The sequence below is a fragment of the Mobula birostris genome, chromosome 8 (genome assembly GCF_030028105.1).
Source record: "Mobula birostris isolate sMobBir1 chromosome 8, sMobBir1.hap1, whole genome shotgun sequence".
NCBI classification, from domain to species: Eukaryota; Metazoa; Chordata; class Chondrichthyes; order Myliobatiformes; family Myliobatidae; genus Mobula; species Mobula birostris.
This window is the reverse complement of record NC_092377.1, coordinates 81,240,310-81,256,880: the sequence shown is the minus strand read 5'-3', so window position 1 is coordinate 81,256,880 and position 16,571 is coordinate 81,240,310.

Here is a 16,571-nt window from a genome sequence, read left to right as displayed (position 1 = left end):
ATTTGATGTGATCTGCTTTAGGCAAAAGTTTTGGATTGAGAATGGAAACTTGTTGTTCAATTAACACATTCACCACTCAAAATATGTAAGAACCAAGCAAAGGCAAGGGTAGGTTCTCAACAGTCAGAAATGGGAGAATTCTTAAAAGGGAAAATGGAAACAGCAAAGCAATTAAAGAAATATTTAGGTTCCAACCTTCACAGAAGATGATACAAGTAATTCTCCAGAAATGACGGGGAACTCAACATCTAATGACGATGTGGAACTGAAAGAAATTAATAAGAAAATTGTGCCAAAAAATTAATGGCATTGAAAACTGATAAGTCCACAGGGTCCGATAATCTGCATCTCAAATTACAAAAGAAGGCCATGGAAATAATGGGTGCATTAGTTATATTTTCTGTAGATTAGGGAATTAGCTGAAAGATGGCAAATCTATCCTCACTAAAGGAAAAGAGGAAACAGGAAGCTACAAGTCAGTTAGCCCAACATCAAAAACAGGCACAATGTTACAGATTATTATAAAGGATTGGGTAATATGATACTTGAAAAATATCAGTGGGATTTGGCGAAGTCATCATTGTCTTCTGGAAGAGAAATCATTTTTGACAAGTCTACTGGAATGTTTTGAGGCTAAAAATGGTGGAGTAGATAAAGAATAAAACCATAATGTGGTGCATAGGTTTTCACACAGACGTTGATATAGTGCCACTTAAATTAAAGTGCTTCATATTGGGGCAATGAATAGACATGGATTGAAAATATGTTGCCGGGGGCAGCCCCTGAGATACCAAAGGGATCAATGCTTGGCCCTCAGTTATTCATAATGTTAGGGATAAGATGAAATATTTCCAGCTTTGCTGGTGACACTGAAGTATGTGTGATTGTGAATTATGAAGAAGATGCAAAAAGACTGCAAAGTGATTTACTCAGATTGAGTGAATGGGCAAGAATTTTGCAGATGCAGTATAAAATGATAAATGTGAAGTTATTGATTAGGTAGGAAAGGTAGTGTGATATTTAAATGGTATTAGATTGTGAAGTATTGACATGGAAAAACGCTTGGGTTCTGAGGATAAACATGCAGTTATGGCAAGCAGTTAAGAAGTGAATAGTGGCCTTCACTGTATCAGAAGCAAAGGAATCTTGCCATAATTATACAGAGTTTTGGTGAGACCTGGAGGAATGTGTGCATTTCTGTACTCCTTATCAAAGAACGGGTTTGTCATAGAAAACAACAGTAAAGATTTACAACATCTGATTCCTGGAGTGGCAGGCTGTTGTATGGGGAGAGATTGATTCAACTAGATTTGCACTGACTGGAGTTTATAAGGATAAGATTGACAAATAAAATCTACAAGATTATGACAGGGCACGGTAAGTAGAATCTGGGAAAAAAAATACTTGCTAGCACAATGCTTTACAGCACCAGCTGTATGATTAGGGATCAGATCCTGCTGTTGTATGTTCTTCCTGTGACTGCAGGTGTTTCCTCCAAGTGCTCTGGTTTCCTCCCAAATTCCAACGACCTACGGGTTAGGGTTCGTGGGTTGTGGGCATGCTATGTTGCCACCAGAAGCATGGTGACACTTGAGGCCTGCCCAGTACAATCCTGGTCTATTTGATTTGACACAAAGTGGCGTGTTTTACTGTATATTTCAATGTACATGTGATAAATAAGGCTAATCATTAAATCTTTATTCTCTCTAGCTGTGGTTCCTTAGAATAAGGGGGTCAGAGTCTCAGTTTACGAGGTAAGACACTTGGAACCGGGATGGAGGAAATTGTTTCAGCCAGACACAGAGAACTGGTGGAATGCTCTCCACAGGCAACTGTGGAGGACATGCAGCAGAATACAGTTAAGAGCAACTAATGTACATTTCTATCATCTTCTTCACTATAACTATATGAATGCATGAAGAGGAGAGAGAGGATGATTTAATTGAGAGATGAAGCAAGCACAGAGGGACAAATGGATTACTCGTACTCATATTTTACAATGCATTTGTATTAAAATACAGCAGAGAAGAAGTCTGCCTTTCATTGCTGTTGCTGATCTGAAGAACGACATCTTTAGTGGGCTTGAATGTCAAGGGTTAGAGAACAACTGGTGGCCCACACCCTTGTACCCATATATGACTAGCAACCAATGGGAAATTTCTCTGCCTCCGTACTGCTAAAGAGGCAGAGGCATGCAACCCTTTGAATTTGTATAACGTTTTCGCTAGAAGTCAATAGTGCTTTTTAAATATAGTCAGTCATGGAAAATTTAATTGTCACCTGTGCAGGAGCTTTGAATTGATATCAGCTGTAGTAAAAACAACTGTGATTCCTTGCTCTACAATTCCCTTTGCATGCTCCAAATGAAGGAGGGCTTTAGATAGAAGACCTCTGCAGGCCACTACATAAGCAAGATCATAGCAACTCAATGCCATTCACTATACCCCACCACACACTGAAGCCTACATGTTCTGCAAGAGTACAAGAGACAAATCTCATACTTCTCAATGCATGTGAAGCCCACCATCACCCTGTCATCCACCTATTCTAGGGGCAATTGACAGTAGCTAATGAAGCAACCAACAATCAACAATACTTTGGGAGATAATTAATAGTTTTGCAGGTATTAGAGTATTTTCAACATCTGAGGTGTGAGAGGAAACCAGAGAATCCAATAGAAACCCAAAATGTCACAGGGAGATTTAGAATGGGAACCGGAAATGGAATTGGAATCGGTTTATTATTGCACCCTGTTCATACAGATCAGATCATGACTCAACACATTGAGGTAAAAGGATGGCAATGCAGAATAAAGTGTAACAGCTAAAGAGAAAGTGCAGTGCCCTATTCTATGCAGAGAACACTTGAGGTCACGGCCAAACCCAAGTTCCTGGAACCGTGGGGCAGTAGGCCAAATCACTGCATCATCATGCTGCCTATGTGGAATGGAACATCAGTTGTGATCTTGTGTAATTAAACCTCAAATCTATAGATCTGATCTTTTAGGTAAGTACCAACAGGTCTGAACAGAACAACAGACATTTCTTCATTGTCAAGTATAGAATTCTCACTAAAGCAGAAATCCAAATCTTGATAGCCCCTGTTCACCAGAAATTACTTTGGACTTATCATTGTGAACTTAAAGCAATTCCTGAGACCTTCAATCTGCTCCAGAGCAGTGACTTCTTTCACTTGGAAGGTGAGAATGTCAGATCACTTTATGTACAGGTGCTCCTATACCTAGTGTCATGCAATCAGTCCATGTTAATATATTTATATTCAATGCGTTTTTATTGTGTTCTTTATGTGTTAGTTTTTATGCTACATCAGATCTGGAGTAGTAATTATTTTATTCTCCTTTACACTTGTGTGGTGATGAATAACAATGAACAATCTTGAATCCTGAATCAGGAAGACGTCCAAACTATTAGGAATGCGGTTTGGATACTTGTCTTCTTGAAGACCACAGAGGAAGGGATATTACTAGGAAGTCGTGTGTTCTTACTCCAGAAATGTATTAGTTAATTTAGTGACCTTAATTACATTGAATCTAACCAGCTGCTTTGATATTACCTTGATATAAGTGATTCTGGCCAAGCAACAACAAGAGCCAGATGGAGAAACTGTTTAAGATCAGGCTTTAAGGGCCACTGGCTATTGCAGGTAATGGTGATTTAATACCAGATTCCTGTCACCACAGGTACTTGTGCAGTCAAAAATGTCGGCACAAGGTGACCTGTATCGGCTAGTGGAATGTCACTCTCCCATGACAGCCAGCCTTTGTGACTGTTTCAGGCAAGTGGGCTCTCAAATCTCTGATTGCAGGTATTTCAGTGTATGGCTATGCTTAAAGTTCCATGATCTTTTGCAGCACTTCATCTGACTCCAAATAAATTATGTTGATATCTAGCTAGAAACTAGGCAAAAACCTTTTACCATGTGATCTTGGAATACTAGGTTATGTTGCTTTTGTTTGATCCACCCTCTAAGTTAATTGGCTTGGCTAGAGTCTCGGTTGATGTTTTAATTGTTATGTGGTAGTATATTAGGAATGTCAAGAAATTACAACCTTACGACAATCTCAGCAGCAGGACTGCAGCCAATACTATACGGCTAAGTGTTGCTCCATACATATGGGCATAAAGGCCTGGAATGGCATTCCAGTGAGTATTGATGGAATGTCAGAGTTGATCTTTTGGATGGCTTGTTAAACTGAGGTCCCATCTGACTTCCCAGGTGGATCCCTCTGAAAGCAAGCATCTACGTTACACATAGGGTCCAGGCTAAAATCAGTCCCTTGACCAGCAAAGTGCAAATAGAGTGCTGGATAGCATTGCCATGGAAACTTGTGTGCCTAAAAGATGGAATTCACCATCAAAGCAAGGACTGGGTGTTCACTTGCTCAAAATCTCCCAATAATTACAACAAAAAAAAATCAGGACATTAATGAAAGTCCTGATAGAAAAGTTAATAAGGTAGTTTCGCAATGGCATCCTGAATCAGCCACGCGATTAACTATTGTGAAGTGATTCAGGTACCTGAGGAACAGGGTCTATGGCAGTAAGAGGCTGCAATCTCGGTGAAGTAAAACAGAAGAGATTGGAATACGGTACATGGTGCCCTGTAATATGTCTGGATTCCCTCAATCCTGCCTTCTCCAAACCCCCTAAGTGGCTGACGGGTCTGAGCAATCCTCATACCACAAATTGACTGATACCACCATGAGGTACAAAGATGTTGGCAGTGGGGAACGTGTGGCAGCACCATGCACTGACGTGCCTAGTACTTGGACACTGTGAAATCTGTTTGTGAAGAATAGTGCAGCATTTTAAAATGATTGTGGCAGTCTGTGACCAACGTTGTTGTCCAGCCAGGAACCTGCGATTTGAGTCCTGATGAAGGGTCTCAGCCCAAAACGTCAACTGTTTATTCATTTCCATGGATGCTGCCTGCCCTGCTGAGTGGCTCCAGCATTTTGTGTGTGTTGCTTTGGATTGCCAGCGTCTGCAGAATTCCTTGTGTTTTATGATTTGTGCTTCCTGACTGACATCGTCAGGGTGTGTTCCCTGCTTTGCTGAGAATTGTAACAGAGATCATAGGTTGCATATTATTGTGCCAATTAACGTTTGGCAAAAAAGAGGGGAGAGTTGTTCACACTGATTATATCCTCACATGTATAAGCGACCGCTGTAAAACATTAGCTGCATAAAGAGTACCTGATCTCCTATTTACGTTTGGAGATGGGCAGAGATCCACCAGCACAAAGGGCAAAGCTACAATAAAACATGCATAAAACGGTTCCACAAGGCCAGCTCCTATCCTGCTGTCACAATACTATTGAACAGATCTCTCGTATGTGAAAAGATAAACCCTTGATTTTCCAGCCTGTCTCATTGTGACCCTTGCACTTCATTTGTCTCCCTGCACTAAACTTTCTCTGTAATTTACGCTATATGCTGCATTTTGTTTTTCATTCTTACTACTTACATGTGGAATGATCTGCCTGGATGGCATGCAAACTAGAAGTTTTTCACTGTTGGGGGAACCGCTTCATCGAGCACCTCCGCTCCATCCGCCAAAAGCAGAACGTCCCAGTGGCCAAACATTTTAATTCCGATTACCATTCCCATTCTGACATTTCAGTCCTAGCCTCCTCTTGTACCAAGATGAAGCCACTCTCAGGGGGGAGAAGTAAAGCCTTATATTCCGTCTGCGTAGCCTCCAACCTGATGGCATGAATATCGATTTCTGCTTCAGGTAATTTTCTTTCCCTCCCCCTCCCCTCTTCTTCTATTCGCCACTGTGGCCTTCTACCTCTTCTCACCTGCCTATCACATCCCCCTGGGACCCGTTCTCCTTCCCTTTCTTTCATGGTCCACTCTGTCCCTCCCACCAGGCTTCATCTATCACCTTCCTGCTAGCCTCCTGCTCCTCCCCACCGTTTTACTCGGGCATCTTCGCCCCTTCCTCTTCAGTCCTGAAGAAGGGTCTTGGCTGGAAATGTCAACCACTTATTCATTTCCATTGATGCTGCCTGACCTGCTGAGTTCCTCCAGCATTTTGTGTGTGTAGCTTTTTACTGTACCGTGATGGATGCGACAATAATAAACCAATTCCAATTCATGCAGAGAAACAGGCAGAAATCCACCTAGTCTCCTGCGATGCTGCTGTAAGAAAGTTTTTCATTGCACCTGTGCAAACATGTACTTGTTCATATGGCAATCAACTCAAATTTGACTTTACTACTTGCATAATGGGCACCAAAGTAGCATAGCCATTAGCATGACATTATTACGGCTTCAATCCCGGCATCGTCTGTAAGGAAACTGTACATCCTCCCTGTGGAATGTGTGGGTTTTCCCCAGGTGCTCTGGTTTCCTCCCACAGCCCAAAGATGTACCAGGTAGGTTAATTGTATATTGTCCCATGATTAGGTTAGTGTTAAATTGGATCTGTTGGGGGTTGCTGGACAACATGGCTCAAAGGGCCTATTCTGTCCTATATCTCTAAGTAAAATAATGGCAGCTACTTTGCCCACATTGCAAATTTAGCAGTCTTCATTAACTGGAAAGTGTCTCGGGACATCTGAACCTTTGGAAAATTAGATTAGATTATGAGAACACTCTGTCCTCTTTTATTGTCATTCAGAAATGCATACATGCATTAAGAAATGATACAATGTTTCTCCGGAGTGATATCACAGAAAACAAGACAGACCAAAGATTAACACTGACAGAACCACATAATTCTAACATATAGTTACAGCAGTGCAAAGCAATACCATAGTTTGATGAAGAGCAGACCTTGGGCACAGTAAAAAAAGTCTCAAAGTCCCAAGTCGATCAACTCCCGAGTCCCCGATAGCAGGCAGCAAAAGGAAGAAACTCCTTGCCATAAACCTCCAGGCACCGTCAACTTGCCGATACCTTGGAAGCAGTCGACCCCAGCCGATCCTGAGTCCATCCGTCCAAAAACTCCGAGCTTCCGACCAGCCCTCCAACACTGAACACCGAGCACCATCCTCTGCCGAGCGCTTCAACCCCGCCCCAGCCACCAAGCAACAAGCTAAGCCGAGGACTCAGGGCCTTCCCCTCTGGAGATTCTGGATCACACAGTAGCAGCAGCAGCAAAAAAAGCATTTCAGAAGTTTCTCCAGATGTTTCTCTGTTCTCTCACATCTGTCTCCATCAAATCAGGATTGTGCACGACACCCTACTTGACAGATTACAGATACCATTCACCGGAGTGGCCGTGCAAGCTGCGTCACGCCGCCATCTTCTCCTCCTCCACCAACACTGAGTTGGGGTTTCACTTTAAGAGGCTGGTTTGACGTGATGATGGAATTACATAAAGGGTTTTCAGCGCACTTTGGGCTCAGTCTTCTGGTGTTTCATAATGAGTTGCTACAGCTTTTCTGAAACGTAAAACACTTGCACCATTTTATTTGCAAAAATGTACAAAAACACAACAAGCAACAAAACAACAACAGCAAAACAAGCTCCTTTCCTCCCTCCCACCCACCCACACACACAGACATCCCTCCGGTATCCAGGCTTCAGCCATCAGGATTCGTCTTCTGGGCTTCTGTTCAATCTTCAGTGTTGACCCTCAGACTAGCCGCTGATGGGACCCCGAACTCCACACGAACTCTGGGCGCTCTAACTTACCATGTCCTTTGTGCCTGCAGCGTGGCACAGATAACTGATCCTGGCACCTACCGATCTGGGGCACCCTGACATCACCACTCTGCTTGGAGACCCTGGTGTTCCCTGGCAGAGTTTGAACTGATCTGTTAAGTCTGTTATGTTATTGAGGACATTTGTTCTTGCCATGTTAAGTAATATTTATTTCTACGAACATTGGGTTTTTGGTTGATTCTATACAAGAAAACCAGGTACAATTTACAGAGGGCTCCTTCAAGAACAAAGGAACAACTCCAAACGAAGTTGGAGGCGGAATCGAATGCACTCCAGCTCTGGCAGGGTTTGCAGGCCATTACTTGCTACAAAGCAAAACCTAACATCATGAATGACAGTGATGCTTCGCCCCCTGTTGAGCTCAATACCGTTTATGCTCGCTTTGAAAGAGAGAAGAAAACTACAGCAATGAGGATCCCTACAGCGTCCAGTGACCCTGTAATCTCTGTCTCGGAGGCCGAGGGTGTACCCTTGCAAAGTGGCAGGCCCCAGTGGAGTATATGGTAGGGCTCCGAAAACCTGTGCCAACCAATTAGCAGGTGTGTTCGAAGACATTTTCAATATCTTATTGCTATAGTTGGAAGATTCTACCTGCTTCAAAAGGGAAAGAATTCATACCAGTGCCCACGAAAAGCAGGTTGAACTGCCTTAACGACTATCATCCAGTACCTACAGTGATGAAGTGCTTTGAGAGGTTGGTCATGGCTGGAGTTAACTCCTGTCTCAGCAAGGACCTGGACCCATTGCAATTTCCCTATCGCCACAATAGGGCTACGGCGGATGCAATCTCTTTAGCTCTTCACACAGCCTTGGATCACCTGAAAGATACAAATACCTGTTTCAGGATTCTGTTTATTGACTGCAGCTCAGCATTTAGCACAATCATTCCTACAGTTCTGATTGAAAATCTCCAAAACCTGGGCCTCTGAACCTCTTTCTGCAACTGGTTCCTCAACTTACTAACTGAAAGACCACAATCTGTGTGGATCGGAAAAAAACATCTCCACCACTGACAATCAATACTGGCACAACTCAGGGATGTGTGTTTAGCCCACTGCTCTACTCTCTCTACACCCATGACTGTGTGGCCAGGCACAGCTCAATGCCATCTCTAAATTTGCCGATGACAGAACTATTGTTGGCAGAATTTCAGATGGCGATGAGAGGGTGTACAGGAGCGAGCTGTATCAGCTAGTTGAGTGGTGCCGCAGCAACAATCTTGCATTCAACATCAGTAAGACTGATTTCAGAAAGGGTAAGACAAAGGAACAAACAACTGTCCTCATTGAGAGATCAGAAGTGGAGAGGGTAAAGTTTCAAGTTCACTTAGTTTCAAGTTCCTAAGTGTCAATATCTCTGAGGATATATCCTGGACCCAACATATCAATGCAGCTTCAAAGAAGGCTCAAGAGTGGCTATATTTCATTAAGAGTTTGAGGAGATTTGGTACGTCACCAAAGAAACTTGCAAATTTCTACATATGTACCATGGAGAGCATTCTAACTGACTACATCACTATGTGGTATTGAGGGGGTGGGGGGGGGCTACTGCACAGGATTGAAATAAGCTGCAGAGAGTTGTAAACTTAGTCAACTCCATCATGGCCACTAGACTCTGTAGTATTCAGGACCTCAGAAAGATGCTGTCCATCATTACAGACCCCCATCACCCAGGACATGACCTCTTCGCTTTGTTACCATTTCTGAAAAGACATTGAGCCCATGAACATAACGCCGTTACTTTCTTTCTATTTTTACTTTTGCACTACTTATTTAATTTAACTATATATATATATCATAATTCAGTTTTTCCCCTATTCTTATGTATTGCATTGTACTGCTGCTGCAAAGATTTCATGATATGCTGGTGATATTAAACCTGATTCTGATTCTGAACTTGTAACTATTAAGCTATTAAATATGCAAGAGTTGTGCAATTTGATTTTTTGTAACCTGTTACAGTAATACCAGTGCCTACCAGAGTCTTCTGTAAATTTGCCTCTGACGCAAAAGGAAATAAAATAGCTTTCTTGCTCATGTAAAGAGAATGGGTTACTTCAGATCTGCCTTTGACCACCAGGGTAGTTATCAGTTCCCAGCGTTTTCCCTGGGATGAGATAAGAGAAAGTTATTGTTTACTTTGCCAGTGATGTGAAGCGCTGTTCACTGTGTTCCTCCAGCACCATCCCCACCCTAATCACTGACACAAATTCTGATCAGACAGAGGTCACTCCCCAGACTAGAACTGAAAAAAAAACTATGCCAGTTAAAAACAGGGGTTGTTGTCTTGATTAAAAGCCAGACAAGTAATTGAGAAACAAACTGCCAATTATACGTATACAATCTGAACATAAGTGAAGTCATTAAATGGCTTGTAATCCTCGTGGAAGCACAAAAGGAATGTACTCAAACTCATAAATGACAGTTGAGATGGCCCACTTGGAGGGCGTAAGTTTAAAGTAAACTTGTCATGGGTGACGTATTTTTTTGTGTCTGGGAATCCTGGGTCCTCACGACATGGGATCAAAAGTTGTTTGAATAAGTCTGACATTTCCTTCTGCTGAAAGACTGTTTGTGTCTTTTCCCAACTCAGGGAGTGACCTTGTTGAGATTTTTTTCCCAGGGCAGAAAATGGTCCTTGATTCCCCCAGCTGACGCAGGCAATTGTCACACAGAGCTGCGAATATTGAAATGTTGTACCATACACGCAGGCACACACACACAAATGGCGACTTCATATCTGTCATAGACATTTTCTCATCTATACAATTTCCCATTGGGAAGCTGAGAACTGTCTTCTGAAGAATAAACAATCTGTCATCTTCACAAGAACAGTTCTCAGAATTGAGATAAACTCTGTGGTTTGTAATAGTCTAAGCGCGAATATTTCTCATTCAAGCTAAATGAGTGTAAGCATATCCTGAATTTTAAGGCACTGACTCATTAAAATATCTGAGTTCAGACTTACTGTGCACGTTTCAGCCTCTGAGAGAGGGAATTCCTATGTAGGACTTGGGAGTCCTAGTGCAGGATTCCAGAATTCCCTGCAGGTTAACTTACAAGTTGAGTCAGTAGTAAGGAAGCCAGATGCAATACAAACGGTTCTGTTTATTATCAGAGAATGTGTACAGTATACTTTAGCTCATTTCTAAGGACTAGAATATAAATGAAGGATGCAATGCAGAAGTTTTATAAGGCACTGGTCGTTCTACATTTGGAGTATTATGAGCAGTTTTGGGCCCAATATCTAAAGAAGGATATGCTGGCATTGGAGAGGGTCTAGAGGAGGTTTACAAGAATAATCCTGGGGATGAAAGGGTAAGTGTATGAGTAGCACTTGATGGTTCAGGGCCTGTACTCAGTGAAGCTGAGAAGGAGTGGGATCTCATTGAAATTTACTGAATATTGAAAGCCGAGGTAGAATGGACACGGAGAAGATGTTTCCTATAATGGGGGCATCTTGGACCAGAAGGCACAGCCTCAGAACACAAAGACGACCCTTTAGAACGAGATGAGAAGGAATTTCTCTAGCCAGGCGGCAGCAAATCTCTGCAGTTCATTGCCACAGAAGGCTGTGGAAGCCAAGTCGTTGGGCATATTTATAGTAGAGGTTGATAGATACTCAATTAGTCTGGACATCAAAGGTTATGGGAGGAATAGGGTTGAGAAGGAAAATTAATCAGCCATGATTGAATGGCCTAACTCTGTATGGTTTTATGGTCTTAAATAATAAAAAAATCAAACAGAAATATTAAAATTCCTAACTATTGACAGTACTTTCATGACATACATTAGTAATGCTGTGTGAAATCCTAACATAACCTCCTTGTGTTTATTTTAACAATACTAGAGGATCAAGCAATCCATCTACTGCAAGTATATTTTAAAAGGAATAAGGAAATTTGCTGTTCATAACATTAGAGGCAATTTCACTGAGTCCTACAGCATCAAAACAAGCCCTTTGACTACTGAGTCCTCATCAACCATCGAGCACCAATTTACACTGATCTGACATTAATCCCATTTCACTCAATCCACATTCCAACAACTCCCCCCAGATCCTCACTGACATACCAGAGGTAATAAAATGAGGCTAACTGACTCACTAACCAGCACACCTCTGTTTCTCCTATATCCTCCATGGGAAGAAATCTGTACTCATCTTCCTGTCTGCAGCAATGTAGTTAATCCTGAAATGATCAAAGAAGGTACCCAGTTCTATTATACTTGCTACTTTCAAAAAAAAATGACACAGGCATCACTGTAGCCACTAAATTCAGATACAGCAATGATGATCCCAACTCATTCAAATTTGTAGATATAAGGGTGGGGGACGATATACAATAGACAAAGTCAAGTAGCTGCCTAATATATTTGTGCTGACAGAACTTATTGTGCAGATCATTTGTCAGACTCCTCCATCACAATCCCTAAGTACTTTCTATACCACCAGAAAAGACAGGAGCCAGCGTTGTTAACTCCAAGCCCCATGAAGCCTCAGAGCATCAAGGAGAACATGTAACAACAACAATGCATCCCGATGCTGAGGACATAACCATGGGGCAGTGCTGTGATTAACAGGTAACTAGATCTCTTTTGAGTATCATGCATAGAAGCAAAGGGTAGCTGAACATATTATTAGCACTTTCCTCCCATAGCAGATGGATGATGAGAAACAAAACTTGGAAGATGTACTGAGTGGGGGGCAACGGTGAAATGTAGTCTGAGTGGAGGATTCTTGTCCATTTCCAACAGTGGCTTATTCATATTGTATCCTGAAGAAAACACTCCAATGTGTGCAGAAGCACCACCATTTTATACCCAGAACAAGTCCAGTAGCTCAAAACTGAGCACGAGCGGTAGAAATGTACATCTCCACAATTTGGAACTCCATAGAGATGAGAGATTTTTAGACATTAGCTTTATTTGTCACAGGTACATCAAAACATTCATCAAAATGAGTCATTCATGTCAAATTAGATCAAGATGAGCGCACTCCTGGCACCAACATGCCCACCACTCATGTCTTTGGAATATGGGAGGAAACCAGAGCATCTAGAGGGAACCCATGTGGTCATGGAGAGAACATACAAACTCCTTACAGGCATTGGCAGGAAACGAACCCCAATCTCAGAGCTGGCACTGCAATGTGACTGCACGAACTGCTACGTTACTGTGTCTCAAATCACTCATTTAATTATCACAGTATGGTCATCTCTTATTCAATGACGAGTACAAAAGGGGTACAATACCAGAAACTGTATCCACAATTGGCATGCCAGCCTGGTGAGGCTGCAAAAAAGGACAAGACTGCATGTACGAAACAGCATAGAACAGGTAACGCGTCCCACGACAAGCTCAAATCCCTGAAGTCCAGCTGTAACTAGTCATGAATGGTGGCGAACAATTAGGCAGCTAACAGGAGGAGGTTCCAAGAACAGTCCCTCCACAGTAATGGTGACAAATGGTATGGAAGCATGAAAGGCAAGGCAATATTGTTGAACCAGAAATGACACTGCAGCCTTCTCCCCAGAAACACCTGGATATGCTGTAAATATAACAGAATCGATAGCCGTTTATGACACAGAAGAGGCCATTTTGGCCCATCATACAATCTAGCCTAATCCCAGTCAACAGTTAAAGTCTTCAAGTGCACAAACGCGGTGTTTTAATGTGAAAAGCTTTCTGCATCTACCACCCTATCAGATACCTTTTCCAACTGGTTCATCATTTTCTGGGTGAAAAGGAATCTCTGGATCAGAATGAGAATCGGGTTTAATGTCATTGGCCCACGTCGTGAAGTTTGTTTTGCTGCAGCGGTACATTGCAATACATAATAATAAAGAAACTATAAATTACAATGAGTATATAGCATATATAAGAAACATTAAATTACATAAGTGGTGCAGAAAGAGAGGGAAAAATAACGAGGTAGTGTTCGTAGGTTCACTGTCCATTCAGAAATCTGATGGCGGAGAAGAAGCTGTTCCTGAAACATTGAACGTGTGTCTTCAGGCTCAAGTCCCTCCTACTTGATGATAGCAGTGAAGAGAGGTCATGTCCTGGATAACGGGTGCCACCTTTTTGAGGTATTGCCTGTTGAAGGTATCCCCATTGCTGGGGAGGCTAGTGCCCATGATGGAGATGGCTGAGTTTGCACCATTCTGCACCTTTTTCTGATCCTGTGCAGTGGTTCCACCAAACCAGATGCTGATGCAACCAGTTAGAATGCTCTCCCTAGTACATCTGTAGAAATTTGTGACAGTCATTGGTGACACACCAAGTCTCCTCAAACTCCTGATGAAATACATGTCATGTCTTCTTTGTAATTGTATCAATATGCTGGTTCCAGGACAGCTCTTCAGAGATGTTGACACCCAGGAACTTGAAAGTCTCAAAATATGGCCGATCTTGGAACTGCTCACCCTTTCACTTCCGATCCCTTGATGAGGACTAGTGTGTGTTCCCTCTACTACCCCTTCCTGAAGTCCACAAACAAGTCTTTGGTTTTAATGATGTTGAGTGTTAGGTTGTTTTTGCAACACCACTCAACCAGCTGATCTATCATGCTCCTCTACGCCTCCTCTGAAATTCTGCCAACCATAGCTATGTCATTGGCAAATTTATAGATGGCATCTCAGGTGTGCTGAGCCACGCAGTCATGTATGTAGAGTGAGTAGAGCAGTGGACTAAGCAGGCGTGCTTGAGGAGCGCCAGAGTTGATTGTCAGTGAGGAGGAAATGTTATTTCTGATCCACCCCTGACCGTAGTCTCCCAGTGAGGAGGACGTCAAGGATCCCATAGCAAAGGGAGGTACAGAGGTCCAGATTTTGAAGCTAGCTGATTAGAACTAAGGGTATAATTCTGTTGAATGCTAAGCCGTAATCAATAAGCAGCAGCCTGATATAAGCATTACTATTGCTTAGGTGATCCAAGGCCGAAAGGGGAGCCAATGATAGAGCATGTGCTGTAGACCTATTGAGGCATTTGGAAAATTATAATGGGTCCAGGTCCCTGCTTAGACAGGACCTGACTCTAGCCATGACCAGCCTCTCAAAGCATATCATCACAATAGATGTGAATGCCACTGGGCAATAGTCATTAAGGCAACTCTCCCTGTTCTTAAGACCATAAGACCATAAGATATAGGAGTGGAATTAAGCCATTTGCCCCATCGAGTCGGCTCCATCATTTCATCATGGCCGATCCATTTTTCCACAGCTCCAATCTCTCACTTTTCCCCCGTATCCCTTCATGCCCTTTCTCCTGAGCACTGGTATGATGGTTACCCTTTTGAAGTAGACGGGAACCTCCGACTGCAGCTTTGAGAGATCAAAGATATCCTTGAACACTCCTGTAAATTAGTTGGCATGGTTTTTCAGAACCCTACCAGGTACATCATCAGGGCCTTATACCTTTTGAGTGTACACCCCTTGAAAAAAGTTCTGATGTCAGTTTCTGAAAAAGAGATCACAGAGTCACCAAATACTACAGGAATTGCCTCAGCTATGGTTTCACTCTCCCTTTCAAAACATGCCTAAAAGACATTAAGCTATTCTGGGAGTGAAACATCACAGCCATTCATAACGTTAGGTTTTGCTTTATCAGATGTAATGACCTGCAAATCATGCCAGAGCTGACGTCCATCCCATTTCATCTCTAAAGTCAATTGGAATTGTTTTCTCACTTTGTATAATGGCCTTGCGCAGGTCCTACCTGAGCTTCTGGTATTGGTCTGGTTCACTGGTCTTAAAATGCCACAGATTTATCCCTCAGGGGCTATGAATCTCCTGGTTTATCGACAGCTTTTGGTTTGAGTATATCTGGTATATTCTCAAAGATACACACTCATCCACACAGGTCTTGATGAAGTTGATGACAATTGTGACATTTTCATTCAGATTCAAGGATGAATCCCAGAATAACGTTCAGTCTACTGACTGAAAGCTGTCCTGTAAGCAATTCTCTGTTTCCCTTGACCATTCCTGCTTGGTCCTCATCACTGGTGCTGCTGTCATTAGTCCAAAATGTGAGCATGAGATAGCATGGTAAGCTTTCTTGAGGATGGTTGAATGTGCTGACTCTGCTAGTTCCACGAGTGATTTGTTGATGGTAGTTGCTCGCAGACTTCTTCAAACTGGCCTGGTTGAAATCCTCTGCAAGGATAGAGAAGCGTCTTTTGTGCCTGCTGATTATGGAGCTTGGTTCCTCCAGTGCCTGCCTGATGTTGGCCTGAGGTGGAATATACCGTGTTACTAGAATTATGGCGGAAAACTCCCTCAGCAGATAAAAAGGTTAAAAACTTTTTCCTGTTAGATGTCCCAGCTTAGGCAAGCTGGACTGAAGTAGACCCACCACATCTGTGTACTACAATGAGTTAATCATAAAGCATACTCCACCTCCTCTGTCTTTAAAAAAACTGAGCTATTCTCTCTGTACAATGAACGGTGAAGCTATCGAGCTACAGCACTGCATCCAAAATGGTGTGGGACAGCCATGTTTCCGTGAAGCAGAATACACAGCAGTCCCTGATGTCCCTCTGATACAGCAATCTTGTACAGTGGTCTTCAATTTTATTTTCAAGAGATTGTAAATTCACCAGCAGTATAGTTGGGAGTGGGGGTCGGATGCCTTGGAGTTTCAATCGTAACCATAGACCTGCTCAGCTCCTACACTTCCATTTTCTAAAGGCAAACTGCACTTGCAACCTGAGTCTGCAGTCCGGGACCCGTCGATTTTGAGTATCAATAGATTTTTTTAAGGTCTTAAAACAACATTGCTTACTAAAGTACCACTGTATGTGACTGTGAATTTCAGCTGTAGCAGTTCTGAATTAGAATATTTGATGGTTCTTCTTGGAGCTGCATGCAAAGAG